Below are 13042 nucleotides of genomic sequence, written 5' to 3' on the forward strand. Positions count from 1 at the left end.
GTTCTACTTGTAAAAAGCCAATTTGTACGCTGCACAGTGTTATTAAAACTAGTTGTAAATCGTGTGATTAAAAAGATGAACTTTTATGTAAAAGAAATTATATTGGCATTACCCAAGTACCACAAATCCACTAAACGACCACTAAACGGCTTCTAAACGACTCAAATTCTCTACCTAAACGGAATATAGAAAGACTTCGTTTAGCAGACGGCAAACGACTCATGCATTCTAAAAATAGCAAAAAAAAACTGGTGGCGCTCTCTGTTGATGGGATACCCCAACCAGTTGAGCTTCATCACTTGGAGGAGAGCTTTCTCATTTCCTCTGTACTGTTGTATGGTTTCGCATTGAAGTTATGCATCGCTAGAACTAGAACGGCGATACGATTGTTTAAATACTGAACTCCAACGGAAACCACCAGCACTGAAGCAAGTGAGATTTGCGTAATGGTCGTTGGTGTTGATACCCACGTATCCGACCACACGACCATTCATATATGTTGTGTCTTTGGCTTTCTCAGGTACTTTATTCAAACACTGATATAACAGTATCGTAATTATGATGTATGAACTTTTATTTCCGTGGTATTCTGCTTACAAACGTTCTTCGTGTGTGCAAAGTGACGCTTCTTTTCTTGGCGCACTTTTCTCCCATTCCCCCGTTTGACGGTTCTTGACAGCTACCTCCTGTCAGGTTGGCTCATACGATAACTTGCTGTACGTGCTGGTTATGACAGCTCTTCCCCCCGAAAATAGTTTTTATTAATAACTCTATATATCTAGACGTTTTACTCGTTTTATCGTCCTCGTAGATCGCCGCAACTCCGCATCTGGTGTTATCTCTGCTAGACATGGAGGCTCCGACCGAAAACTTGGAGGTGTTGGGTTGGATAGTGATTTTTCTATTGACCTAGATGATGAATCTTTAGTTACTTTTTGTGAAATGTTGTTTTGTTTGATAGCTTTTTCCGATAGCAAATTATGTGAATCTTTACCTTTGCCAAAAATATACAAATCATTGGTACTGTTTGGGTTATTACCTACGGATCGCATTTGGTCAATGTGACGTTTCCAAGTTCTTCCATCATCTAATTCTATCAAGTAGTGTAATTTGCCTAACCTTTCTTTTACTTTACCAAATTCCCACTTATTATCCTTAATGTACTCTCTGGCTGCTACCCTTTGACCATTTTGAAATTCTTTGATTTTTAAGGTCACTTCTTTGGAAGTTGTACTCGTTGATGGAATCATCAAGTCGATACAACTTCGTATTTGCCGTCCAAAAACTAACATGGACGGTGAGAATCCCGTACTTGGGTGTATCATTTTTCGATAAGACATTAAAATATTGCTCAATACTCCTGGAATTTCTAAACGACCACACTTCATAGCTTTCAGCTTTGCTTTAAATGTTTGAATGAATCGCTCGGCTTGTCCATTTGTGGCAGGATGGTATGGGGCGCTAAATTTATGAATTACGCCGTTAAACTTTAAGAAGTGAGCAAATTCTGTTGATGAAAATTGAGTGCCATTATCACTCACCAAAATTATAGGAACTCCGAAAGTACTAAATATGTCCCTGCATGTATTAATCGTGGTTTCGGTTGTGATGTTATTTACTATTCGGACTTCAGGCCATTTTGAAAATGCGTCTACTAGTATAAAAAAATAGCTTCCCATGAAAGGACCTGCATAATCTACATGCACTCTTTGAAAAGGACCTTCAGCTTTCTCCCAACAATGGATCGGTACTTTGGGTGGGTTTGCTCTTGTTTCTTGACAAGATTGGCAGTTGATAACCATATTTTCTATGTCCTTATCTATATTAGGCCACCAGCAATAACTTCTTGCTAATGACTTTATTCTCGATATTCCAAAGTGAGAGGAATGAAGTTCCTGTAATACTTTCTCCCTTAAAATGGGGGGTATATACACTCTACTGCCTCGCATTATACAGTCGCTCTGTAAGGAAAATTCTTTTTGATCAATGCCAAAACAATACTTTGGAAGGATGTTTTTTCCCGTTATGAGAGCTCGTAATAGCTCTTCAACTTCTGCATCGGTTGTCGTAGCCTTTCCTAATTCGAGCACTGTAAGTGGTAATGTTTGAATAGTGTTTATCTCCACTACATCAGACTCTTCTATTTTGGTTTCCGAGTCCACTAATGGTAAGGGCAGCCTTGAAAACGCATCTGCGTTGTAGTGGTTTGCTGATTTACGATGGTGAATATTGTATTCGAATCCTTGCAAAAAAACTGCGTAATGCTGCATTCTCATTGCTGACATCGTTGGCAATCCTTTATTTTCTGCAAAGATTTGTGCCAACGGCTTGTTGTCGGTTATGAGTGTAAATTTCCGTCCATATAAGTATTGGTGAAATTTACGGACTCCAAACATGATTGCGTATGCCTCTTTATCAATTTGTGAATAACGTTGTTGTGTTTTATTTAAGGTTTGGGAAGCGTATTGCAAGGGTCTTTCAGATCCATCAGGGAATTGATGGCTTAACACAGCACCCACTCCATAAGGTGATGCATCTGTAGCTAATACGATAGGAAGATTAGGGTTATAATGAACTAACACTCTTTCAGTTTGCATTTCCTTTTTCACATGGGTAAATGCTTTATTGCAATGCTCGTCCCATACATAAGGTATTTCATCCTTTAAGAGATTATTCAGAGGATAAGTAACTGTACTTAAATGTGGGAAGAAACGACCATAATAGTTAATTAATCCCAGGAACGAACGTAACTGATCTTTGTTTCTTGGGATAGACATATCTTGTATGGCTTTAATTTTCGTATTCAGTTTATGTATGCCATGCTTATCTACTACATATCCGCAATATTCTATCTGGTCTTCGAAAAAGCAACATTATTTACTCTTAAATTGTATTTTTCCAATCTTTTCAAAACTTCTTCCAATCTTTGTAAATGCATTTCGTCATTTGGGCCTGTAATCCGAATATCATCAATGAATGCAGTCACCCCTGGTATGCCTTGGAGGATTTGCTCAATCAACCTTTGAAATATTGCTGGAGCCGATGCTACTCCATACATCAATCTAGTGGGGCGAAACAGTCCTTTATGTGTCGATAATGTTAATATTTCGCGACAACAAGGGTTTACCTCCAATTGAAGATAAGCTTGGGAGAGATCTATTTTTGAAAATTTGTCTCCCCCGGCCACATTTGCAAATAATTCTTCTACAGTCGGAAGCGGGTGTTCGTCAATTATTAAATTTGGGTTTACCGTGATTTTATAATCCCCGCATAATCTAACATTCCCTCCCGATTTTTTTACTGGGACAATAGGAGTAGCCCATTCGGAATGATCCACTTTTTCCAGGACATTTTCTGAAACTAGTTTATCAATTTCTTTGCTCACAGCATCCCGCACCGCAAATGCGACAGGCCTAGCCTTGAAGAAAACTGGCTTTGCATCTTGACGTAGAGCTAATGAAGCTTGTAAATTTTAAATTTTTCCTAATCCTGAACTAAAGACTTTGGGATATTTGTTGAATAGGTTTTCTAAATTTGAGCTTGTAGTAGATTTTTCCGAGGAGCAATAGGATACTTCATAGTTGGTTTTTAGAAATTCGTTTAGGTTTAAATTTATAGTCTTTATCCAGTTACGCCCAAGCAGAGGATTCCTTTCTGATTCCGTAACAAGTAGTGGTAAAAAAGTTTCTACACTATTAATTATAGCCTTCACCTTGATTTCACCTAGCACATTTATCACACCATCACCAGTGGCGGATTTAGGGTGTTGGGGGCCCTAAGCGTTAAAAGCAGTGGAGGCCCCACGGTTGGTGTCGAGCGGGGGGGGGGGGGGGGTGCATAATGCTGCATTAAGTTTTGAATCAAACACACTTTAATGATTTGTTGGCGGGGGGGGGGGGTGCTCAGAATCCCTGTACTGGGTCCCTATAGTTTATGAGTCCCTTCATCCATGGGGCCCCTATCTAGCACAGAAGATCTCGCTGAGACTACTGTACACACTCTTCTATATGCAGGAATTACCATACACGGGGCCCCTACATTGACGGGGCCCCCCGCGGCCGCTCAGTCCGCGCACCGTTAAATCCGCCACTGACCATCACAATAACTTTTCAATTTGACGTTACTTTTTTTTGTTATTATGTTAGGAAAATAATTTAATCTATCCCTGTTACTAATAAGGGATACTGGAGAGCCAGTGTCCACCTAAAAAATAAGTTTTCTGTCGGAAATCTCCATTTCTAGCAAAAACTTACCAGCCATATTTTGTATTGTTCTCATGTTGAACACGTCCACGATGTTGGCGTCATCGTCTGCGGGAAGCTCAGAGCTGCATTCTAGTGTGTGTACACTCGAACGATTTACTTTTGTCCGGCATACTTTTGCAAGATGCCCCATCTTATTGCAATGATAGCAAATTGTCTTCAAGTGTCGGCACTTATCCGCAAGATGGTCTCCATCCCCACACCAATAGCAAGTTACTTTCCGTTGAGTTGACGCCGGCTTGCTTTTCTTTTTATTCGCAGCAATGATGTGCTGAACTGGATATGGAGTAACGGTGCCTTGTATCTCATCTGTACCTCTGTTAGACATTTCCATGCCGAAAGCTATGTCCTTTGCTTTAGCCAATGTCAGGTCACGTATCTCGAGCAGCCGCGATTGTATCGCACGGTTTTGAAGTCCGAACACGAATTGATTTCGCAAGGCTTTGTCAAGGTAATCGCCAAAACTACAAGTTTGAGCAAGCTTTTCTAATTCCATCAAATATGTGCTAAGTGATTCATTTTCGCGTTGTTTTCGGTTTGCAAACTTGAAATTTTCCAAAATTTCCAATGGATTTGGATTAAAATGCTCTTTGAGGATGGCAACAATTTCTTCGAACGTTTTTGTTTGCGGTTCATCATTCTTTAGCTTGTTGCACAATACATCGTAGGTCGTACTACCCATGTAATGAAGGAGGTAATCGCGTTTGTCTTCTTCGGGAACACGATGAATTTTGAAAGCAATCTGTAGTCTTTCTAGCCATCTTTGGATTTTGCAGTTTGTTGGGTCGAATGGTTCAAACACGAACATTCCCGACATCTTCTTTGTAGCAGTAGCAGTTGTTATTTCAGCAGTATTGTCGGATCTTGTAAGGCCAGTATTAGAAGGATCAACAGTAGCAGTAGCAACAGCAGCAGCCGCAGCAGCAGCAAAAGAACAACCAATGCCCGCTGGATTTATCGGCGGAAGAGTTTCTGTAGAGTTATCAGCATCAGCAGCCTTTGCAGCGGAGCGGGTGATGATTGAATAAGCAGCAGAACCAGCTTCCCTTGGTGGAGATGCCACGAATACAAACACAGCACAGTTTCGATTTGTACGGCTTTGTTCTATGAGCAATGTAGCACGCGTAATGCTCGTTCTTCCTCGTCGCCAATTTATCGTAATTATGATGTATGAACTTTTATTTCCGTGGTATTCTGCTTACAAACGTTCTTCGTGTGTGCAAAGTGACGCTTCTTTTCTTGGCGCACTTTTCTCCCATTCCCCCGTTTGACGGTTCTTGACAGCTACCTCCTGTCAGGTTGGCTCATACGATAACTTGCTGTACGTGCTGGTTATGACAAACAGTACACATCATAAATAATAACAAGCACAATACACACTATATATACTCGGCCGCGCGCCAGCCGTACCGTGCCCTGCCGGGAGCCTTGCTCGACCGGCTGCTCGCAACACTTGCTTGTCCGAGCGCACAACACACACTAAGCGGCCCGCGCTTAGTGTGCGTACGACAGTGTGCGTGACACACTGTCGTCCCCTGGACATTGACCAGTGGCAGCACAACTACCACGGCAAGTCCAGGGGTCGGCACGGCTGCCCACAACATCTCCCCCTTTTACTTATCCGGAGGGGGTCGAACCGACACGCGCATATTCCATTGCGGGAATATCGGTGTGGTGACACCCTCCGGCCTTGTCCTGGGGCCCTTGTCCTGGGGCATTTTTTTGCGCAAATGCTGCTCCTAAGCTGCGCTACCCGGCTACCGCAACGCTGCTACGACGTTGCAGGAAATCTCCCCGGCGGCGACCGTAATGTCCCGCTAGCCTCATCCGGCAGGAGAGCATTACCCAGCAACTCGTTCCGCACGCTGCTACGCTGCTGCTGGCGATCTCTCCGGCGGCGACCGGTTTGTCCCGCAAGCCTCATCCGGCTGAAGAGCATATCCCAGCAGCCCGTTATGGCATCCTGTAGCGGTGGTACAATTGCTGCAGCAAGGACGGCACACATTTCGCCCTTCACGTCGGGAACAACACGTCGGTGCTGCAACTGGGGACGGAATGCGACCTCCCCCTCTCTCCGACGAATAAAAACGGCAGCATCGGGGCGGCATGGGACCTCGCCCCCTCTCCGTTGACACTATTGCTGCATCGGGGCGGCATTGGACCTCGCCCTCCTCTCCGTCAAACACGACGGCTGCAGCGGGGCGACATGAAACCTCGCCCCTCTCCGTTGACACTGTTACTGCAGCGGGGCGGCATGGGACCTCGCCCCCTCTCCGTTGACACAACGGCTGCAGCGGGGCGGCATTGAACCTCGCCCTCCTCTCTGTCAAACACAACGGCAGCAGCGGGGCGGCATGGGACCTCGCCCCCTCTCCGTTGACACTACTGCTGCAGCGGGGCGGCATGAAACCTCGCCCCCTCTCACTGGTCTACGACGGCTGCAGCGGGGCGGCATGGAACCTCGCCCTCCTCTCCGTCCAACACGACGGCTACTGCAGCGGGACGTGGCATCTCGCCCCCTCTCCGTCGAACACAGCGGCAGCAACTCAGTGACCTCTCGCGTCACCAATGATGGCCCGGCAGCTAGGCAGAAAGACAATTCGCCTCTTACATTGCCGGCGCTCCTTGGGCTGCAGCCCGACGACACCTAGCGTCGCCGCAGATGGCCCGGCAATCAGGCTTCGACCTTTCCATTGCCGGCGCTCCCTGGGCCTGCAGCCCGGCGAATCAAACATCGCCGAGTGTGTGTGTGCGGCTGTCCCTTCTGTCCCCATCGCGGAACGACAGCCGGGGCCACGGTCTTAACGGCGGCGGCGGCAGCGGTCCTTGTCGAACGGCGTCCCACTGTCGCGGGGACCCGTGCCATCGCGATGGCGCCGGCTCCAACCGACGCGCTCGATCGCGATGGCGACCGCGGGTTCTTCTAGGGATCCTCCTTACGCAAGAGGATCCCATCCTCGTCGCCACTGTTGTGTCTTTGGCTTTCTCAGGTACTTTATTCAAACACTGATATAACAGTACACATCATAAATAATAACAAGCACAATACACACTATATATACTCGGCCGCGCGCCAGCCGTACCGTGCCCTGCCGGGAGCCCTGCTCGACCGGCTGCTCGCAACACCTGCTTGTCCGAGCGCACAACACACACTAAGCGGCCCGCGCTTAGTGTGCGTACGACAGTGTGCGTGACACACTGTCGTCCCCTGGACATTGACCAGTGGCAGCACAACTACCACGGCAAGTCCAGGGGTCGGCACGGCTGCCCACAACAATATAGATTTTTGCTCGGAAAGTCAGAAGGCTATATAGGTCATGATAAGATAAAACTTGTCGCAACACATTGCAAGAAAAGGATAGCAATATAATGATGAGTTGTAATACGCCATCTATTGATCAAACCAATAAAGCTGTGGAGCTTTCATTTTTTTCTATGGATATTCAATTTTCCAGTCGTTTAAGCTTAATCTGTGGCGCTTGGGTATACAGGTGGGCTTATCCCAAGGTGTATGAATTTAGAAGGCTGATTTTTATCGCTTCTGCTTCTGAATGAAGATTGTAAGAGTATTTTGAGTATTAGTCAAGCCTCCAGAAAGCTTGTTGCAGCAAAAGTTTTCACTCGTTCTGTCAAAAAGTGATGTTCAAAATTGGTTATGAAAAAATGCTATGAGACCACCTGGACTACATACACTTTGATTCCACATTCCACCACCTGATCTCTTTGATGCACCTTGGGATAAACGTAAACAACACCGTGTTTTCGAGCAGGTACTTGAATCTAATTTTAGCTTTTAGGCTAAAATTTTCTAGACTGAAAATCGCAGGCTAGTTTTTTGTGTGGTTTTGTATGGAGTTTTGGCTACCTCGTGGGTAGACCACTTTTTATTTGGATTCCCAAGATGTCACAAAATACAATGTTTTACAATGTCTTTATCACGCGTTACGCAGTTACGGGAGCACGTCCACTAGCGGATGAGAACGAAAAGACAAGAGAACGCGTGGTGGGAACGACGGCTTTTTATAATCTTTTTAACGGGAAATAGTTTAGTCTGGCTAAGTTGGTAACTATTGCTCGAATTAGGGTGCTCGAATAACTTCTTTTCGTTTCTTTCCAGCTTTCTATATCTCTTCTCTCATCTATTTCCAGCTTTCTTCTATCTCTTTCTCCTTCTTCTTGTTTCCTCTATCAAAATTTCGTTTCAGGAGAACTGCCTTACGGGCTTGGAGTGGTGACCAACGATGCAGACACCCCATTGCCCACCCGAAGCGTGGGCGATAGGACCAAAGGGACCGCGTCGCACCACGGAAAGCAGCGTAATAAGCAGAATCAGCAGACCAGATCGCCGCAGAAGATGCGTCGTGACCCAGGGTGCAACCGCACACACGACTCCGCATGAAGTAATACGCACCACAAGCGTACCGGCCGAGTTGGGTGAGTCGGAGAGGGGGATGGAATATGCTCACTCTTCGTTAACAAAAAAAAAAAAAAAAAAAAAAAAAGGTGCTCGAATAAGGTTCATATTCATATTCATTAGGGTGCTCGAATTAGGGTGCTTGAATTAGGGTGATCGAATTAGAGTGCCCGATATTTTGAATTGACGGTTGACGTCAGCTCCGGACTGTGGTGAGGCTATAACGTGGTCGCCACAGAGTGTTTACATGATTTCAGCCTCCAACTGTCAAACTCCATACAAGAAAACTAACTAGAATCGTGAAGGCCCCCAATATTAGATTTTTCGCACAAATCATATGAAATAAATGATAAAGTGTATAAAAGTGCTAAATAAAATCAAAAACTTTGAGTATTGAATAGTATTTTATTCAAAAAATGAGAAATTCGACATACGCGGATATTCGAGTTACGCGGATTCGCCGGGAACACAGAAACCGCGTAACTCGGGAACAGACTATACAAAAAATGAGTTTTTTTTCGCTACCCAAGTGACATTTGCTCGAAATCGTTTTACCATATCTGCTCGATTAGTGCTCGATACGCCTGAAAATGTGGATTTGTGTGTGATCAAGTGTGTTGAAAGCGCCAAGATTTGGCGTGATCGTAAATTAGACGTTCCTCTATCGATGAACGAAGCCGTCGAGCTCATTTCTCATTCATAGCTATGGTTTTTTGATTAAAAACAAAAGCTAATTTTATGTGACGTTATTCTATAAAAATGGGTATTATTTAAGTATAAAATGCCCAAGTGACATTTGCCCGAAATTGTTTTCCCATATCTGCTCGATTAGTAATCGATACGCCTGAAATTGTGGATTTGTGTGTGATCAAGTGTGTTGAAAGCGCCAAGATTTGCTGTGATCGTAGATTAGACGTTCCTCTATCGATGGACGATGCCATCGAGCTCATTTTTCATTCATGACTATGGTTTTTTGATGAAAAACAAAAGCTAATTTTATGTGACGTTATTCTATAAAAATGGGTATTATTTAAGTATAAAATGGGTACATGACCAACTATAACGATAGCAAACATCGTTTCCAGGCGAATATATAAGAAAGTAACGAAACAGCCGCATCACATTTGATTTTAAAGGACTTTTTCGAAATTCCCTTAAACTGGTGCAGTTTAAGGGAAGTTTAACCCAAATAACCAAATCGGCCTTAACCCACTGTAAAACCACTTCAAACCCACGTGGGTTAGTGGTGGTCGATTCAGTCGTTAACCCACCAAATTTTAGAACAATCGGAGCTGTCAGTTCTAATAAGATGTATTGACCTTGCCCGCACTTGGCCCACCTTTTCCAAACATGTTGACGAGGAAAAGATGGAGCAAGTGCGAGCTAAGGTCAATATGCTGAACATGATTTTAACACATTGATTACTTTAACTCATTCACTTACATCACAACATAACTTCGGCAATATTATAAATCTATAAACTATGCACTGGCCAGCGAAATAAAAAAGTCCATTTGCAAGTAAACAAACACACACATCCACATCTTACACAAACATGTTTCACAACAAATGAACTTAAACACACAAGTTTCATTACTTCCTTTACACAATTAAACACATTTTGGGGTGATATATGTCGAGCAAATGAATTACGCGTGCATAAAAAAACTGATTTGAACAAACATAGAAGTGGCTGCTTCTGGAGATGTGTGGTTTAACCCACCAATCTGACAGTTTTTTGGCTTTGTTCGATACAACTGGATTTTTAGTACAGGAAATTGGTGGCGTTTTCGGTATCTTGGTTATATGGGAAGGCTCCAGTTTAAGGGAATTTGCTCGAATTCCCGATTATTCGTGCTATATAATGTCAGCTGGGTATACAGTGCAGCGCCGTTTATCCGGATATTTTTTATCCGGCTTTCCGTTTATCCGTGCTATTGAGAAATGACAGTTCAATACAAAAATGACATTGGGCTATGAGGAGCTATATTTGAAAAAGCGGTTATAAAAGCACATTGTCATAACAAAAACACTGTAATTCATGGCAAATTTTTAAAATTCTTTTTCGAAAAACATGAAGTTAATAAAAACTGGGTTATTTTTATCAAAAAATAAGAAAAATTTCCAAAAAATAACCAGGAATTGGTGATAAAATACAGTGGAGCGCCGTTTATCCGGATACCTTTTATCCGGTTTTCCGTTTATCCGTGCTGTTGAGAAATGACAGTTCAATACAAAAGTGATATTGCGTTATGAGGAGGATATTTGAAAAAGCGGTTAAAAGAGCACATTGTCATAACAAAAACCACTATAATTAATGGCAAATTTTAAGTATTCGCTTTGTAAAAATATGAAGTTAATAAAAACTGAGTTATTTTTATCAAAATATAAGATAAATTTCCAAAACATAACCAGAAATTGGTGATAAAATACAGTGGAGCGCCGTTTATCCGGGCTTCTCGGGACTTGACCTCGCCCGGATAAGCGAATAACACGGATAATGAGTAAAATGATATATTTTATCACCAATTCATGGTTATGATTTGGAATTTTTCTTATTTTTTGATAAAAATAACCCAGTTTTTACTAACTTCATGTTTTTCCAAAGAGAATATTTAAAATTTGCCATGCATTATAGTGTTTTTGTAATGACAATGTGCTCTTATAACCGCTTTTTTAAATATCCTCCTCATAACGCAACGTCACTTTTGTATTGAACTGTCATTTCTCAACAGCACGGATAAACGGAAAGTCGGATAAAAGGTACCCGGATAAACGGCGCTCCACTGTATATCATTTGACTCATTATCCGTGATATTCGCTTCTCCGGACAAGGTCAAGTCTCGAGAAGCCCGGATAAACGGCGCTCCACTGTATGTCATTTGACTCATTATCCGTGTTATTCGCTTATCCGGGCGAAGTTAAGTCCGGAGAAGCCCGGATAAACGGCGCTCCACTGTAATTTCAACTCTACTTTATTCATCAATACTGTTATGTGATGAGGGCCCAAGCGCCACAGATTAAGCTTAAACGACTGGAAAATTGAATATCCATAGAAAAAAAATGAAAGCTCCACAGCTTCATTGGTTTGATCAATAGATGGCGTATTACAACTCATCATTATATTGCTATCCTTTTCTTGCAATGTGTTTCGACAAGTTTCATCTTATCATGACCTATATAGCCTTCTAGCTTTCTGAGCAAAAATCTATATGAATGGTCGTGTGGTCAGATACGTGGGTATCAACACCAACGACCATTACTCAAATCTCACTTGCTTCTGTGCTGGTGGTTTTCGTTGGAGTTTTGTATTTAAACAATCGTATCGCCGTTCTAGTTCTAGCGATGCATAACTTCAATGCGAAACCATACAACAGTACAGAGGAAATGAGAAAGCTCTCCTCCAAGCGATGAAGCTCAACTGGTTGGGGTATCCCACCAACAGAGAGCGCCACCAGCTTTTTCGCTATTTTTAGAATGCATGAGTCGTTTGCCGTCTGCTAAACGAAGTCTTTCTATATTCCGTTTAGGTAGAGAACTTGAGTCGTTTAGAAGCCGTTTAGTGGTCGTTTAGTGGATTTGTGGCACTTGGGGGATGAGGTTTTCATCAACCGCAATACAGTCTTTCCCCGAGTTACGCGACACTCGAGTTACGCGAATTCGAGTTACGCGAATTTTTATTTTTGACAGTTCAGATGTCAAATCAGTACAATTTTCTCCATCAATTGTCAAATGAAAAATAATTACCGATAAATAACCAAATTTTGTACACCAATTGCATCAAATAAGTATTAAATTACATAAATGAACTAACTTCAATCAAAAATTATGATAAATAAAGTATATTTTTGCTGTAACATGTGATATTCGACTTACGCGAAAATCCGAGTTACGCGAATGTCTCCGGAACGCATTATTCGCGTAACTCGGGGAAAGACTGTAATTCTTAGAACAGCATTCTTTTACTTACCCACTGCTGCTATTCATGCGAGAACAGTACAGTTGTTCGCAATGTTGTATGTTTCACTAGCAAAAGACCAATGGCAGGCCCCAGTGCCTGTTTAAGAGGCGAAAGAACTCCGTTGGAGCCAAAGCCTCTATAAACTATCCAAACAACAGCAACCCAGGGCCTGTCACCGGCGTACGGGAAAGTTCACCGGATCGAACGTGTAAATTTAATTTGTCTCCGACTTCTGTCGTGGCCGCTGTGAACTGTAGTGGTAGGCTTGATTTTGCTATGTGAATTTTAAACTGTTACCCATCTTATTCAGACAGTATGGCCCGTCGAAGAATAACTGATTTATAATAATTAGCGAAAGTCAACGGATGGCAACATGGCCTTCAACACTGATGAATACGAAGCAAT

At 42.9% G+C, this 13042-nt stretch overlaps 1 long non-coding RNA gene across 1 annotated transcript; it reads left to right on the forward strand.

The window, feature by feature from the left end:
* Positions 1-8041: 8041 nt before the first annotated feature.
* Positions 8042-9066, forward strand: LOC133392125 (uncharacterized). The gene is made up of 2 exons (XR_009765467.1): positions 8042-8321; positions 8380-9066. It is a non-coding gene; the product is annotated as an uncharacterized LOC133392125 (long non-coding RNA).
* Positions 9067-13042: the final 3976 nt, after the last annotated feature.

The sequence above is a fragment of the Anopheles gambiae genome, chromosome 2 (genome assembly GCF_943734735.2).
Source record: "Anopheles gambiae chromosome 2, idAnoGambNW_F1_1, whole genome shotgun sequence".
Taxonomy (NCBI): Eukaryota; Metazoa; Arthropoda; class Insecta; order Diptera; family Culicidae; genus Anopheles; species Anopheles gambiae.